Source organism: Ranitomeya variabilis, chromosome 3 (assembly GCF_051348905.1).
Source record: "Ranitomeya variabilis isolate aRanVar5 chromosome 3, aRanVar5.hap1, whole genome shotgun sequence".
Classification (NCBI taxonomy): Eukaryota; Metazoa; Chordata; class Amphibia; order Anura; family Dendrobatidae; genus Ranitomeya; species Ranitomeya variabilis.
In genome coordinates this window covers 57866604-57881458 of record NC_135234.1, presented here as the reverse complement: position 1 = coordinate 57881458, position 14855 = coordinate 57866604, and the positions used below count along the sequence as shown (strand labels likewise).

The window sequence follows — 14855 nt, the reverse complement described above, 5'->3', positions numbered from 1 at the left end:
GGCGGCAGCTGCGCTTGCCTCGACGGAAGGTGAGAATAGCAGGGGGGTTTTTTTATTATTATTTTTAACATTACATCTTTTTTACTATTGATGCTGCGTAGGCAAAAAGTTGGGGACACACAGGGTTAATAGCAGCGATAACAGAGTGCGTTACCCGTGGCATAACGTGGCCCGTTACCGCTGGCATTAACCCTGTGTGAGCGGTGACTGGAGGGGAGTATGCGGGCGCCGGGCACTGACTGCAGCTGCTGGCGAGACCAGTGAGCGACGCGGGATTTCTGTTACGGAAGTTGAGGACAGAAAGACGGAAGTACCCCTCAGACAATTATATATATAGATAACTACTTTATTAATCAATCAAAACTCTAAGTCTAGCAACAAGGTACAGTCAGTAGTCAGGATGAAAACATTTTAAAGTGGTTCTCCAACATCAAAGGTAATTTAAAAATGCTATTAAAATAACCCTATATTGTTCCCCAATCACTGTATTTTTCCCTGGTCGCTTGCTCGCTATACCCAGTATTACTACCCGATTGTTTACATGCAGCCCTTTTGGCAGCAGAGATGTTTAATGGCTCCTGGACTGCTTGATTCAGAGTGTCTTATACCCAGAGATAGCTCCTTCTTACATGTGTCCCTCACCCTTCAGAGAGCACATCCACTCTCTTCCCCTTTTCAGTGTAGCAGCGATGAACACAATCATCTGAGCCTGGGTTCCTTGATATGATCAGAATTTGATAATTTTGTCCTCTCCTCCCAGACATTGCCTCATTGTTCTCTATAGCAGGCCATCTCTCCTTTATGAATGTCATCTCACCGAATTCTCCCACTAACTCTGTCTTCACTTTATCACTTTATGCACTTTGAGCATCTGACAACTGCATTTATCCCAGCATGTCCAGAAGAGACGCACTGCATAACTTTGTTGGTGCACTGCGCCTATCATGATAGGCACCACATATTGGTAAGGAGTGAATCTTGCGTTGAGCAGGGGGTTGGACCCTGGAGGGCCCTTCCAACTCTTAACGTTCTATGATACAGCAAGAGAACACTGAGCATGTGCTGGAAATAAAGAATCGGCACATGCTCAGTAGAGCTGACAGCACGACCTTGCCCTGGAGCAGATGATGTTCAGATGGGCAGAGAAGGAGCGGATAGCAAGACCTTCCCATGGAGCAAAGGTCAGTGATGATGTTCTGTTTGAGACTCCTGAATGCAGGATGGTTCAAGCTGAAAGTCTTTAAAAGTTGAAAAAAAGAGGGGGAAGTGCAGCTAACAGGGAAATGGCAGAAAGGTTTTAATGAGCATAAATTTAGCATGCAGTTTAAGGTAGCGGACAACCACTTTCGCAGTAGGTACGTTTTGGATACATGCCACGTCTCTTGGGAATGCAAATTTAGTGCTCATAGCCCTGGGTGGTTTAGATGCATCTGACAACATTGGCTTTGTTTTAAGCAGTGTTTTATCAGTAGAGGTTGATAAATAATGGAGAAAAATAGAATCATTTGTGTTACAATGTGATTTCTAGGTCATAAAGCCAATGATCCCATATAATGAAACTTTTGATCTTAAAACGCTCGATTGTACTGAATTAAAAACAACAAAAAAAGCATTATCCTTCCTAATTACCTTCATATCTGAGCTAAATTGACGTCTGATACTGAATTTTAAGTGGTGAAATATAGGTTATTCACTCTACCCCCAAGGCCATTCTTATTCTCATTTATTTTCAATTTGTGAAAGTACGCACTGGTTCAAATCCAGTCAATTAGCCAGGAGACGTAAATTTATACAGTACTTTGATGCAAATGAAAGCTGTTTGCGTGAACTAAATGAATGCTAACGTACAGTGTATGAAAGATTAAGTATGCATACTTATTATCACAACTTTAGATATGTTGTTCAGATAGCGCTGGCGGCTGTACATTAAAATGTAAATTTTGTTCTCCTTGACATTTCTCAACCCAAGACCTGGATCTTCTAATTCGCGTGAGAGGTCATTGTGTGCTAGTCATTAATATGAGATCATTGAGGCTGTAGCCATTACGTTATAGTTGGTCAACCATAGACTGCAATGAAGCATATTGATATCGCTGTTAATGACTAGAATTGCAAGGAACGTGTATTAACTTTGGTGTTGAAACTCATTTCTTTTTAAGTAACATTTGACTGTTGTGAGGCAGTGAGGGGGATCATATGCAAGGGTCGAAATGTGACCCCCAGGATGTCGACGGAGTCTTATTATACCCACTGGAATGCCTTGTGTTCACAGCCGAGCGCCTGTGAATCACAAGGCAAAATAAAAGAAAGAGTGGAGTGGGTCCAAGTAGTGATCAAGTCAGATTTTTAGGAAAACTCCTCAAGGGCTTTTTTTTTTAGTGGGGTTTTCAGGTTTGGTAGTGGGGCAAATCCCTCTCTCCACTCTGGGTTTTGGAAGTGGCTATATGGCCACGATTTCATTTAAAGTCTATCAGTTTTGGAGTTTGCAAGCTGCAGAGCAGGAGGCTCTGTGCAACCCACGTCTGTGTGGAGCTAACACAGAGCCAGGGAACTCAAGGCGGCTGACGCACTCAAGAGACACAGCGGTGCCATTGTCCACTGCAACAGGTTCTGAACACGGACTATATTTGTGGAAACCTGGCTGCGATTCGGAGGATACCACTCTTGTATGCGAGTCTGAAAATAAAGAAACTGTTTGTAGAGTTTTCTGTGGTCCCTGCTTATCGGTCACACTGCACGAAATACAGCATCAATCACATCCTCTACAATGGGTGGGATGAATGCGAATCACCTTTACTCATTAACCCCTTTGGCTCTGATTGGCTGAACAATAGTCACTGGCCAATCAACGCCAAAGGGATTAATCTAAAATGGCAATTCCACACTCCGCACACTACATTTACTTCAGAGTTTGTATGCAGAGTGGTTGTGGACCCCCTGTGTTACCGTGAGAAAGAGAAATGTATTAGTGGCCAGTGCTATCCTCCTGCGATGTGTGCCGCCTGCGATCTCCCATGCTATGTGCTGGCTGCTGTGACTTGATCTGAGATCACAGCAGCAGGTCCCCTATTCCTGTTCTAGCTCCACCATCCCCCAATTGCCCCCACTCTGTTGTATTTTTTGCATACTTTTTTGCGTTTTTTTCATGTTTGCTAGATAGCTTCTTAGCTAGTTAGCTAAGAAAAAGTAGCGAGATAACGTATTAGAGTAGCGGACATCACAGTGTTAGTGACGTCCGATTTTGTTTTAGAAAAAAAAAGTAGTGCACAGTGGCTTTGTAGATAGGGAGGCAGCATTTTCCTTTTTGAAAAAAAAATTGTCGCCTGGTAATTTCTAGTGCATTAGGGGATGTCTGTTTTTTTTTGACAAAAATAATTACTTTTTCCCTCTCTACTTTTTTCCCTCTACTTTTTTTCCCTCTCTACTTTTTTCCCTCTCTACTTTTTTCCCTCTCTACTTTTTCCCCCTCTACTTTTTCCCCATCTACTTTTTCCCCATCTACTTTTTTCCCCATCTACTTTTTTCCCCCTCTACTTTTTCCCCCTCTGCTTTTTTCCCTCTCTACTTTTTTCCCTCTCTGCTTTTTTCCCTCTCTACTTTTTTCCTCTCTACTTTTTTCCTCTCTACTTTTTTCCTCTCTACTTTTTTTCTTCTCTACTTTTTCCCTCTCTACTATTTTCCCGCTCTTTTTTCCGCTCTACTTTTTAACCTCTACTTTTTCCCCCTCTTTTATCCTCTACTTTTTTCCTCTCTACTTTTTCCCCCTCTACTTTTTTCCCTCTACTTTTTCCCCTCTCTGCTTTTTCCCCCTCTACTTTTTTCCCTCTCTGCTTTTTCCCCTCTCTGCTTTTTTTCCTCTACTTTTTTCCGCTCTACTTTTTTCCGCTCTACTTTTTTCCTCTCTACTTTTTCCCTCTCTACTTTTTTCCCGCTCTTTTTTCCCGCTCTACTTTTTAACCTCTACTTTTTCCCCCTCTTTTATCCTCTACTTTTTCCCCCTCTACTTTTTCCCCCCTCTACTTTTTCCCCCTCTACTTTTCCCCCTCTCTGCTTTTTTCCCTCTCTGCTTTTTTCCCTCTCTGCTTTTTTCCCTCTCTGCTTTTTTCCCTCTCTGCTTTTTTCCCTCTCTGCTTTTTCCCTCTCTACTTTTTCCCTCTCTACTTTTTCCCTCTCTACTTTTTCCCTCTCTACTTTTTTCCTGCTCTTTTTTCCCGCTCTACTTTTTAACCTCTACTTTTCCCCCTCTTTTATCCTCTCTACTTTCCCCCTCTACTTTTTCCCCCCTCTACTTTTTCCCCCCTCTACTTTTTCCCCCCTCTACTTTTTCCCCTCTCTGCTTTTTTCCCCTCTCTGCTTTTTTCCCTCTCTGCTTTTTTCCCTCTCTGCTTTTTTCCCTCTCTGCTTTTTTCCCTCTCTGCTTTTTTCCTCTCTGCTTTTTTCCTCTCTACTTTTTTCCTGTCTACTTTTTCCCTCTCTTCTTTTTTTCCGCTCTTTTTTCCCACTCTACTTTTTAACCTCTACTTTTTCCCCCTCTTTTATCCTCTACTTTTTCCCCCTCTTTTTCCCCTCTACTTTCCCCCCTCTACTTCCCCCCTCTACTTTTCCCCCTCTACTTTCCCCCCCCTCTACTTTTTCCCCCTCTACTCCCCCCCTCTACTCCCCCCCCCCTCTACTTCCCCCCCTCTACTTCCCCCCTCTACTTTATATAATAAATAGCTATAGTATCCTTTACCCCAGCCTCACACAATACAAGTGTAAAAGCACCACTAAGTCACACATCCTCAGTGTTTTGAAGAATAAAATTAAAATGGCCTGTTCGTCAAGAAGACGCTATCCACCAGAGGAAGCATATGCTTTCCTTGCCTCCGACACAGATTCAGCCAGTGAGGAAGATCCAACATTACTCTTTCGCTTCATTCTCCTCCTTATCTAGTCAGGAGGGACCCTCAGCAAGGCACTCTAGGACCCAGGCAACCCCTACTGCAATCAATCCCAGATGGACTTCACCCCCCCCGAAAATTATGAGCCTATTATTCCAGATTTCATGGGCAGATCATGAATCCAATTTTATGTCACAGACCTCAATGAAATTAATTCAAATTCTTTTGCAGTGAAAAAATAATAAACTTTATGGTGGCCCTGACAAATTTGTATACCCATCGATTTTTTTTTCACCCAAAATCCCATGTCATATTCCAGATGGACCTCTGTGAATGCAGCAAAAATTAACATTTCGTGGAATTGTGCTGCATATGGGCATTGTTGGAAAACCAGACCTTCGACAATACTTGAGTACTGATATATTCTATAGCACACCGGTGTTCTATATGGCCATGAAAAGGACACGATTTGAAGATAAAACATTTTTTATTATAGTGATAATGCGCAGTGTCCACCCGAGATGATCCGAACTATGATCGTCTATATAAAATTCGGCCAATAGTTTACCACTTCAGCAAAAAATGTGCAGAGGCATACAACCCCCAAAAGGTCATCTGTATAGATGAATCGGGATTAATTTCAAAAGGAAGCTAAAATTCTGACAGTACCTGCCCACTAAGAGGGCATAGTACAAAATTAAACTGTATAAGCTGTGCAAGAGTACCTCAGTACACCCACAAATTTAGGGTCTACGAAAGGAAGGACACCGAAAATGACCCCCCTGTCTGTGGGGTGAGTGCGAAAATTGTGTGGAATTGTTGCACCCATCGATGAATAAGGGTTATAGAGGTTGATAACCCTAATTCATCAGTGGATGCAGCAATTCCACACAATTTTTGCATTCACCCCACCCTGCACTAGCATCCCACTCTTCAAGACCCTCTCTGTCAGAGGTACAGTTGCATGCAGCACCGTGCAAAAAATTCAGAGGCCTCCCTAAGCCGCTAATTAGGCAACTACTGAGAAAGGGCAACAGCAGAGCCCAATGCAGAAACAAAATGCTGGTGAAACGTATTAGGACAAGAGGGATGTCCTTTTCTTGAACACCATGCACATGCACTGTGACAACAGCTCCCTAATCACTGTCTGAGGTACCACGACACAGGTCCCAAAGCCAGCTGGTATCTTGGATTATAGTAAGGACATGGGTGATGTGGATATCTCCGATCAGGTCCTCAAACCATGTGAAAAGCTAAAGTATGGTACAAAAAATTGGTAGTGCACGTTGTACAGATGGCACTGTACAATGCTTTTGTGCTGTTTCGATCTGCAGACAATATGGGGACCTTCCTTCAGTTTCAGGAGGTAGTCAACAAGGCCCTAATCTTTGGCACTCAGGAAGGTGAGGGTTCCAGTTCTTCTGAAACTGATGTAAACTGGGATGAAATTGGCACTATTTTCCAGCAGATGTTCCCCAAATAGTGAAGAAGGCAAAAGAAAATTTGCAGAGTATGCCCCAAAAAAAGAAATCTGAAAATACACAATTTACCATTGTGATACTTGGCCTTTGCATTAAGGATTGCTTCAAAACATACCATACCATATGACACAACACACTTTTATAATCTGAAGTACTCTGCACAATTTACACATGTGGTGGTCCACATTATAAATTCATACACCAGTAAAACCAAAAGCAATATAATCATTACTATAAAACTATGCCTCTAGATAAATTCCTTGAGGGTTGTAGTTCCCAATATGGGGTCACTTGTGGAGGGTTTCCACTGTTTAGGCACATCAGGGGCTCTCCATATGCGACATGGTTAGAGCAGACCATTCCATCAAGGTCTGCGCTCCAAACCGTCACTCCTTTTCTTCCGAGGCCTGCTACGTGCCTAAACGGTAGTTTTCCACCACATATGGGGTATCGGCGTACTTGGGGAAAAATTGTAGAACAAATTTTGGGGTCCATTTTCTCCTATGAACCTGTGAAAATAAGAAAGATTGGGGCTAAAAGATCATTTTTGTGGAAATAAATTAATTTTTTTTATATATATTTTTTATTTTTACTACTCAATGTTTTAAATGTCTGTGAAGCACCTTGGGGGTTCAAGGTGCTCACCACATATCTAGATAAGTTCCTTGAGGAGTCTAGTTTCCAAAATATGTTCACTTGTGTGGGGTTTCCACTATTTAGGCACATCAGGGACTCTCCAAACACAACATGGCGTCCTCTTTCGATTCCAGCCAATTTTGCGTTCAAAAAGTCAAAACGGGTGCATTTTCCATACCGAGCTCTGCCATGCGCTGAAACAGTGGTTTTCCCCCCATATATGGTGTATATGCGTACTCGGGAGAAGTTGCACAACAAAATTTTGGGGTCCATTTTCTCCTGTTATCCTTGTGAATAAAAAAAAAATTGGGTGTAAAGTTAATTTTTTGTGAAAAAAAAATAAATGTTAATTTCTTCCTTCCACATTGTTTCAGTTCCTGTGCAGCACCTGGGGGGTTAATGTAGTTTGAAGCACCTTGAGGGGTGCAGTATTTAAAATGGTCTCACTTTTGGGGCATTTTCTTACATATAGACCTCTCAGTCACTTCAATTGTGACATGGTCCCTAAAATAAAAAAAAAAAAAAGCTTTGTAAATTTTGTTTTAATAATGGCAAATCGCTGGTCAACTTTTAAACCTTCTAACTGCCTAACAAAAAAAATTGTTTCAAAAATTGTTCTAATGTAAAGTGTTGTTTATTAACTATTTTTTGTGACATAGCTCTCTGGTTTAAAGGCATAAAAATGAAAAGTTTGAAAATTGGGAAATTTTTAACATTTTCACCAAATTTCTGAAATTTTCACGAACACAAGTCGTATCAAACAAATTTTTCCACTTTCATGAAGTACGGTAGGTCACAAGAAAGCACTGCCAGAATCGGTGGGATCCGTTGAAGCGTTTCCAAGTTATTACCACATAAAGTGACACTTGTCAGAATTGAACAAATTGGCCTGGTCAGGAAGGTGAAAACGGCCTTTGGGGTGAAATGCGTTAGAGTGATCCTGACAGCTGATATACATGGTGACCAATCCAGTGACTGTATGAACTCAGCCAGGTATGGTTCACTTTAAAGGGAACCTGTCACCCCAAAAATTGAAAATGAGCTGCGGCCACCGGCATCAGGGGCTTATCTACAGCATTCTGTAATGCTCTAGATAAGCCCTCGATGTATCCTGAAAAGTGAGAAAAACAGGTTATATTATACTCATCCAGGGGCGGTCCTGCTGCGGTACGGGTCCGATGGGCGTCCGGTCCGGAGCCTATCTTCTTACGACGACGTCCTCTTCTTATCTTTAGGCTGCACCTCCTGCACAGGTGTACTGATTTGCCCTGTTGAGGGCAGAGCAAAGTACTGCAGTGCGCCGGGCCTCTGACCTTTCCCAGCGCCTGCGCCTCAACAGGGCAGTCAAAGTACGCCTGCGCCAGAGTTGCAGTGTGAAGACAAGACGACATCATCGTAAGAAGATAGGCTCCGAACCGGACCGCGACGCCCATCGGACCAGACCAGCAGTAGGACCACCCCTGGGTGAGTATAATCTAACCTGTTTTTCTCACCTTTCAGGATACATTGGGGCTTATCTACAGCATTACAGAATGCTGTAGATAAGCCCCTGATGCCAGTGGCCGCAGCTAATCTTCAATTTTTGAGGTGACAGGTTCCCTTTAAGCACAGATAAAAATGCTAATATCAATATTGTGTTCGCTAAAGAGTAGTACTGTGCCTACAATACATTGTGAAGTATACGTTTGTATCTGACACATATATATTTTCCTTTTCAGCAAAGCTGAATTACTAATGCTAACAAGTATCTATAAAATCTGCAGCACAAAGGTCTTCCGGAGAGACTACCAGGGAAGATTTTTTTTTTATTTCATGAAGTCAATTTATAATTTCATCTCCTAAACATAGAATATAATACTTACAATAAAAGTGGTAAGAAATGATGAAGGCATAGAAAATTCTAGCCTTTTATAGAATGTAACAGAATGTACTTTTACTACTGTCTGGTATGCCAGTAGCCAACCAAGGTCATCTTATTACTGTGGAATAGAGCAATTGATGCATCTCTCTGCTTATATTCCAAACATTTTTTTTTTCTCAAAGAAGCAAATTGCATTTTAACTAGGCCAGTTAATAACGTACATAAACTTTAAACTATTCTGGAAATTCCACGGTTCTCATTTTAATTGAGTTAAAAAGCAAATTGATCTGTTTAGTATCGTTTGCATTACTTTACTGTGCGGTTTTATGTTTCATTATGCATTCACGGCGTATTATGCATCACTTTGTTTTTGTATTTATATATTAAATCTCTATATAGGCAAAGTAATTAAATAAGTAATTAACCTTATAGATAAAGCCCCACTCACAGTTTTACAATTGTTTAGGAAGTCATTTAATTTCTGTTGCGCACAACAATCGACAGACATTGAAGATGTAATAAAAGTAACTGTAAGTCTAATGAAGCTATAGGATGAGCTTTTTTTATGATGGGCCATGCCATTCCATAGCCTTCAGCAAATATTTGTTGCCTAATTAAGGCTCATTCTTGGTGATTGTCTTTGCTTCAGAATAGCTGTGCAAGACCGATAAGTGACCCGGTGAATAGCATATATACTTTTATGTGTGTATATGCAATATATTTGGTCAACAAGCAATTTGCTAGATTTTGAGGCAGATCTCTGCAGACATGCACTCTTCGTAATTTAAACAATGCTATTTATCAAGCTTTTCTAAAAGTTTAGTTCTCTTTTAAAAGAAGATCAGTCGGCTTTCAATATATGACTAAGGCCGGGGGTCACACTTGCGAGTGCAATTCGAGAAACTCGCACAAGTCTCTCGCATCAATTCCCGGCACAGCCGCCGCCACTCGGGACAAAAGGTCTGTTCAAACCAAGCTCAGGCACTTGGCATGAGAAAATAGTTCAGTGGACCTATCTCCTTTGTTTTCCATCACTAGTTCTCTGGCTCTTGTCAATCAAGGAAGACGAGGGAAGAGATGGATAAAAACAAGTAGATGGGAAGGTGCTCAGAATAGTGTTGACACACCAAGGATGCACAGAGTGCCTGAGCTTTAAAGGAATCCAACAGCAGATACTTGCGATTTAATCTGAGGACAGCATGAGGAAGGAGCTGAGGCACATATTTTAGGGCTGTGTCACTTATTAGGCTGTGTGCTGTTGGAGATTCAGTGCCTGGACTACAGCTCCCGTGAGTACTGGTCCTACCACTACTCCTAAGTAGCTTACAGTCAATAAACAATGTACACAGAAAGCTGTGGTAGGGAACGGTCAACTTTTTGAGCTCTGTTAAATGCTACATCTAAAAACTGTTTACTAGATGCAGCAATTGATCTAAAGTGATACATCATTGATATCAGGTAGCAAAATCAGAAAAAAAGACATGCTATGAATACAGGCATCACCAAAAAATTAGACCATATTTTATTGGAACAAACAGCAAACAGATTTAAAAAACATTTAAGAAGTAAAACATAACAAAACACAATAAGCCTGAAATGAGGCTAAAGAACCCTGCACCTAGCAACCAACCCTAAAAATAACAGGTTAAATGCAATAACAATGTGGCAAGAAATTGTAAGGATATTTGCATGTGTTAACAACAAGTGCCTAGATGAAAAGTACTGAAAAAAGCCACCAAGCAAATGCTGGTATATGGCATTTATCAGCAATCCATACTGCTAACCAAGTATCTACAGGTAAAGTCAAAAGCACCTGTACTCTATAGCAGCCTGTGTGAAATCAAGCAGACTATATAAACCAAATAGTTTTTGCACTAATACACAATGAATCCACTCTGCTCAAAAAATATGATGATAAAAATGTTATACATCATAGACACAAAATACATGGCACAAGAAAAAAGAGAAAGGAGACACCGGTGGATATGGCTGCAAGACTTTTAAGTGTCAGCAATAGTGATGAGCGAGTATACTCGTTGCTCGGGTTTTCCCCAGCGTTTTCGGGTGTCCTGCGATTATTTTGGCGTGCTCAGACATTTACTTTTCATTGCCTCAGCTGCATGATTTGCACTGGCTTATTGCTATTCATCTCATTGCACAGGGTACTGGGGGAGACTGTGCACGGAGGAGATGCTGAACATAGAAGACAGTCCAGGGACCAGCCTCTGAAACAAATTGATACTTTGTTTCAGGGCTGTAAACAAAACAAGGGGAGTGTCAGGATGTACCAGCCACCCCCTCCCCCAATGATGCTCTGTTTCAGGGCTGAAAGGGGAGTGACAGCAGTTTGTTTTCAGCCAGCAGATGACCCTTCATTTGAGTATCCCATTAGGCACTGATATTCTCAAACAAATCATCACAGGAAGTGTATAATATTAACAGAACCCCAACTTGCAGTACAGAGTGAATGGTAAGCAATTTTACCATGACTTAAATTTCTAAACTTATTCATTTTTAAAGGTTTATTAATTGAAATTTACTTTTTCCTATTGCCACGACAGCACCCACAGAGAGAGGGGATCAACCCACCATCAGGACAGTAACCTACAGGTTAAAAAGGGGGCAGTCCCCCTTGCCTCAGTTTTGGTTCATGTCCTGATGGGAACCTGTGGGAAGAAGACATACTCAGATCCAAACAGCCTCAGCGTGGTGTCTGAGGGAACGGCGGAGCCTGGGATGCCGGAAGCAACGTCAGGGGTGTTCTGCTCGCAAACCCCTCCTCATCTGATGGATGGATGTCTCAATCCCATGGTCCGGGGGAGGCCCTCCTGAGTCACACGGCCGCAGCACAGGCAGAGTGGGCTCACTGCGTTCATCCTTAGAGCCGCCAGCACCTAACTTTCGGTGGCAGGACTAAAGCGCTCGTGAACTGGAAGTGCACGGAGGTACTTCTGTGGGAGACCAGGGAGGAGGCGCGGCGGACATCTTTTTGGCCGGCGTGGTACTGTGGCATTTGTGCACAGTATGATGTCCTCTTTGGATATGGAGCACCAACTGGAGGCAGCTGAGCAGCGTGAGGGCAGCAGCGGCAGTGGTTGTTCCAGGACCAGAACAACAGGCAGAAAAGGTGATCGGGGGCAACAGGCTGCAGAAACACCTATATCATGGGCGGAACCCCCTCGTCAGGAATCGGTACTCCAGTGAAAATGCAGCTTCGGATGGTAAGTGTTATATAAGCATCCAGTAGCTGAAATATCCCCTTCTGTGTTCTGTTTCAGGCCAAAAAATCGTACAAATCTAAGCACAAGCAGTGTGCTTTGTGTACAGTGCCCCTACCTGACAATTATATTAAAAAGCTCTGTCAATCTTGTATATGTCAGACCTTGGAAGAGGAAGCCCCTTTCCATGCCTCAGATTTAAGATCAGTGATCAGGGAGGAAATTGACAACTCTCTTAAATGGAGAGCTAACAGCTCAGAATCTAGTCTGTCAGTGGAGGTACAACAATCGGAGTACGCTGAATCCTCATCATTATCATCGGATGAGTAGGGAAGCCGTGTTTCTTTGTGTAAAAGATGGACATGTTAGTGAAGTCTGTGAGAGCCACCATGGGTGTCATGGATAATAAAGAGCCCAAGTCAGTTCAAGACCTAATGTTTGCAGGCTTAGAACAAAGGAGTCGTAAGCCGTTTCCTGTAAACGACTCCGTTAAAAATCTCATTAAGCGAGAATGGGATAATCAGGACAAAGGATTCTTACCTTCCACAACAAAACAGAGATACCCATTTGATGATATTGTTTTAGCAGAATGGCTAAAAATTCCTAAGGTGGATGCGGCTGTAGCCTCCACGTCAAGAGGATTTGTTCTGCCCCTGGAAGACGGAGGCCTGCTGAAAGATCCATCTGACAGAAAGGCAGATATGCTCCTTAAACGAGTTTTGGAATAGTCAGATGGAGCCTTCAAACCACTGATCGCAAGTACTTGCACCACTAGGTCTATGATGGTGTGGCTGGATCAGCTGGAGGAACAATTCTAAAGTTCCAAGAGAGAAACTGTTGGACTCCCTCTCACAGATTCATGGGGGAGCAGCTTAACTAGCATATGCCTCAGTGGATTCTTTAAGGCTGGCGGCCAGATTTGTGGGCATATCTAACGCAGACCGTTGAGCACTCTGGCTAAAGAATTGGAAAGGGGATGCTCATGCTAGTGCAAAATTATGTACCCTTCCATGCTGGGGAACACCTTCAAGAGACGATCATTCTTCCGAAGGAGATATACAGAGCGAGACTGGAAGCCAGCAGAGCAGAGGAAAAGAGGTGCTTACGTCAGTGGGTCCTCAGGGCCCAAAAGGAGACGCAACAATCGCTAGCTCCATCCTCCCAGTGGGAGGTAGACTAAGTTATTTTTAGCATCAGTGGGCTAATATAACATCTGGATCCTGGGGATTGTATCATCTGGGCTAAAACTGGAGTTTCAGAGGACTCCTCTGAATTTCTTCTTAACAACTCTGAAGGTCCCAGATCAACAACAGGCCCTAGAAATGGAAATATTGCAGTTAAAGAAAAAGAGAGTCCTGGTAGAAGTACCAAGAGGGGAAAGGGTTTTATTCTCCCTTATTTTTAATATCAAAACTGACGGTTGCTTCAGAACTATTATAAACCTACAAAAATTTAATAGATTCGTACAATATAAGGCCTTTAAGATAGAAGCTTAGTTGCGGATTAATCAATTCTATTTCCCAGGTGTTACATGACAGTCCTGGATTTAAAAGATGCCTACTACCATCTGCCTATTTACCACACCCATCAGCAATACCTCAGAGTGGTGGTACAGATGGGTGACCAGGTTAGACATTTTCTGTTTACTCCGATGCCATTTGGCCTTTCCATGGCACCGCAGGTATTCACTAAAGTCTTTGCAGAAGTTATGGCCCATGTGAGGGGAAAAAAATACCCTTGTTATACCATATCTATATGATGTCCTAATAGTTGGGGGGTCAGCTTCTCAGTGTAAGGCCCAACTGAGACATATAATATCATCACTACAGGATCTCGGATGGTTAGTAAATTTGAGGAAGTCGAGACTAGTCCCCGCAACTCGTCAGAGTCCTCAGTATACGCCTGGACTCAGAAGCGCAACAGTGTTTTCTACTGGAGGAAAAGAAATTGGACATTATACGCAAGGTCGGAAGAGTAAGGAACAATCCAGTTCTAACATTAAGACAAGCTATGTCCCTGCTGGGCTCCATGATGTCGTGTATGCCAGGGGTCCAGTGGGCTCAATTCCACACCAGAACTTTACAGAGAGAAATACTCGAAGCAGAAAAGAGACTGCAAGGTTGTTTGGGGAAAAAAGGATCTCAGTCAACACGAGAGAAAGTCTAGTCTGGTGGCTGAACCCACTACATTTTTCAAAAGGGGTATATTGGGAAATAAAACCGGACATTGTAGTTATGACCAATGCCAGCCCCCGAGGGTCGGGGGCTCATATGGGAAACGAGTTAGCCCAGGGGAGATATACCACCAAGGAAACTCTCAAAATTCCTCAAATCTAAAAGAACTTATCGCAGTAAAATATGCGCTTCTTCAATTTCTGCCGGAGCTACTGGGGTCTCACCTACAGATACACTCCGACAATACGACAATAGTAGCTTATCTAAACCATCAAGGGGGTACAAGGTCATATTCCCTGATGACCATCACAAAAGACATACTGACCCTAGGCGAAACTCGTCTCCTTTCCTTATGTGCACTCCACATAAGAGGGAAGCTCAACATACAGGCGAATTATCTCTGCCGCCATTCCCTTAGCCAGGGAGAATGGATCCTGGACAGGGAGGTCTTCAGGAAAATAGTGTGTCTGTGGGGCCTACCAGTTATAGACCTATTTGCCATGAGGGACATTAGGCAGGTCAGTAGATTTGCATCTCTACGGGCTGTGGACCGGCCGTAGATGGTGGATTCCCTTCAGACCCAGTGGGGTTTTGCCCTGGCATAC

General features: G+C 42.7%; 1 protein-coding gene across 2 annotated transcripts in view; it reads left to right on the top strand.

Annotated features, from left to right (window-relative positions):
- Positions 1 to 14855, top strand: part of GBE1 (1,4-alpha-glucan branching enzyme 1) — a 208716-nt gene that overhangs the window by 179772 nt on the left and 14089 nt on the right. The gene's annotated exons all lie outside the window — the stretch shown is intronic.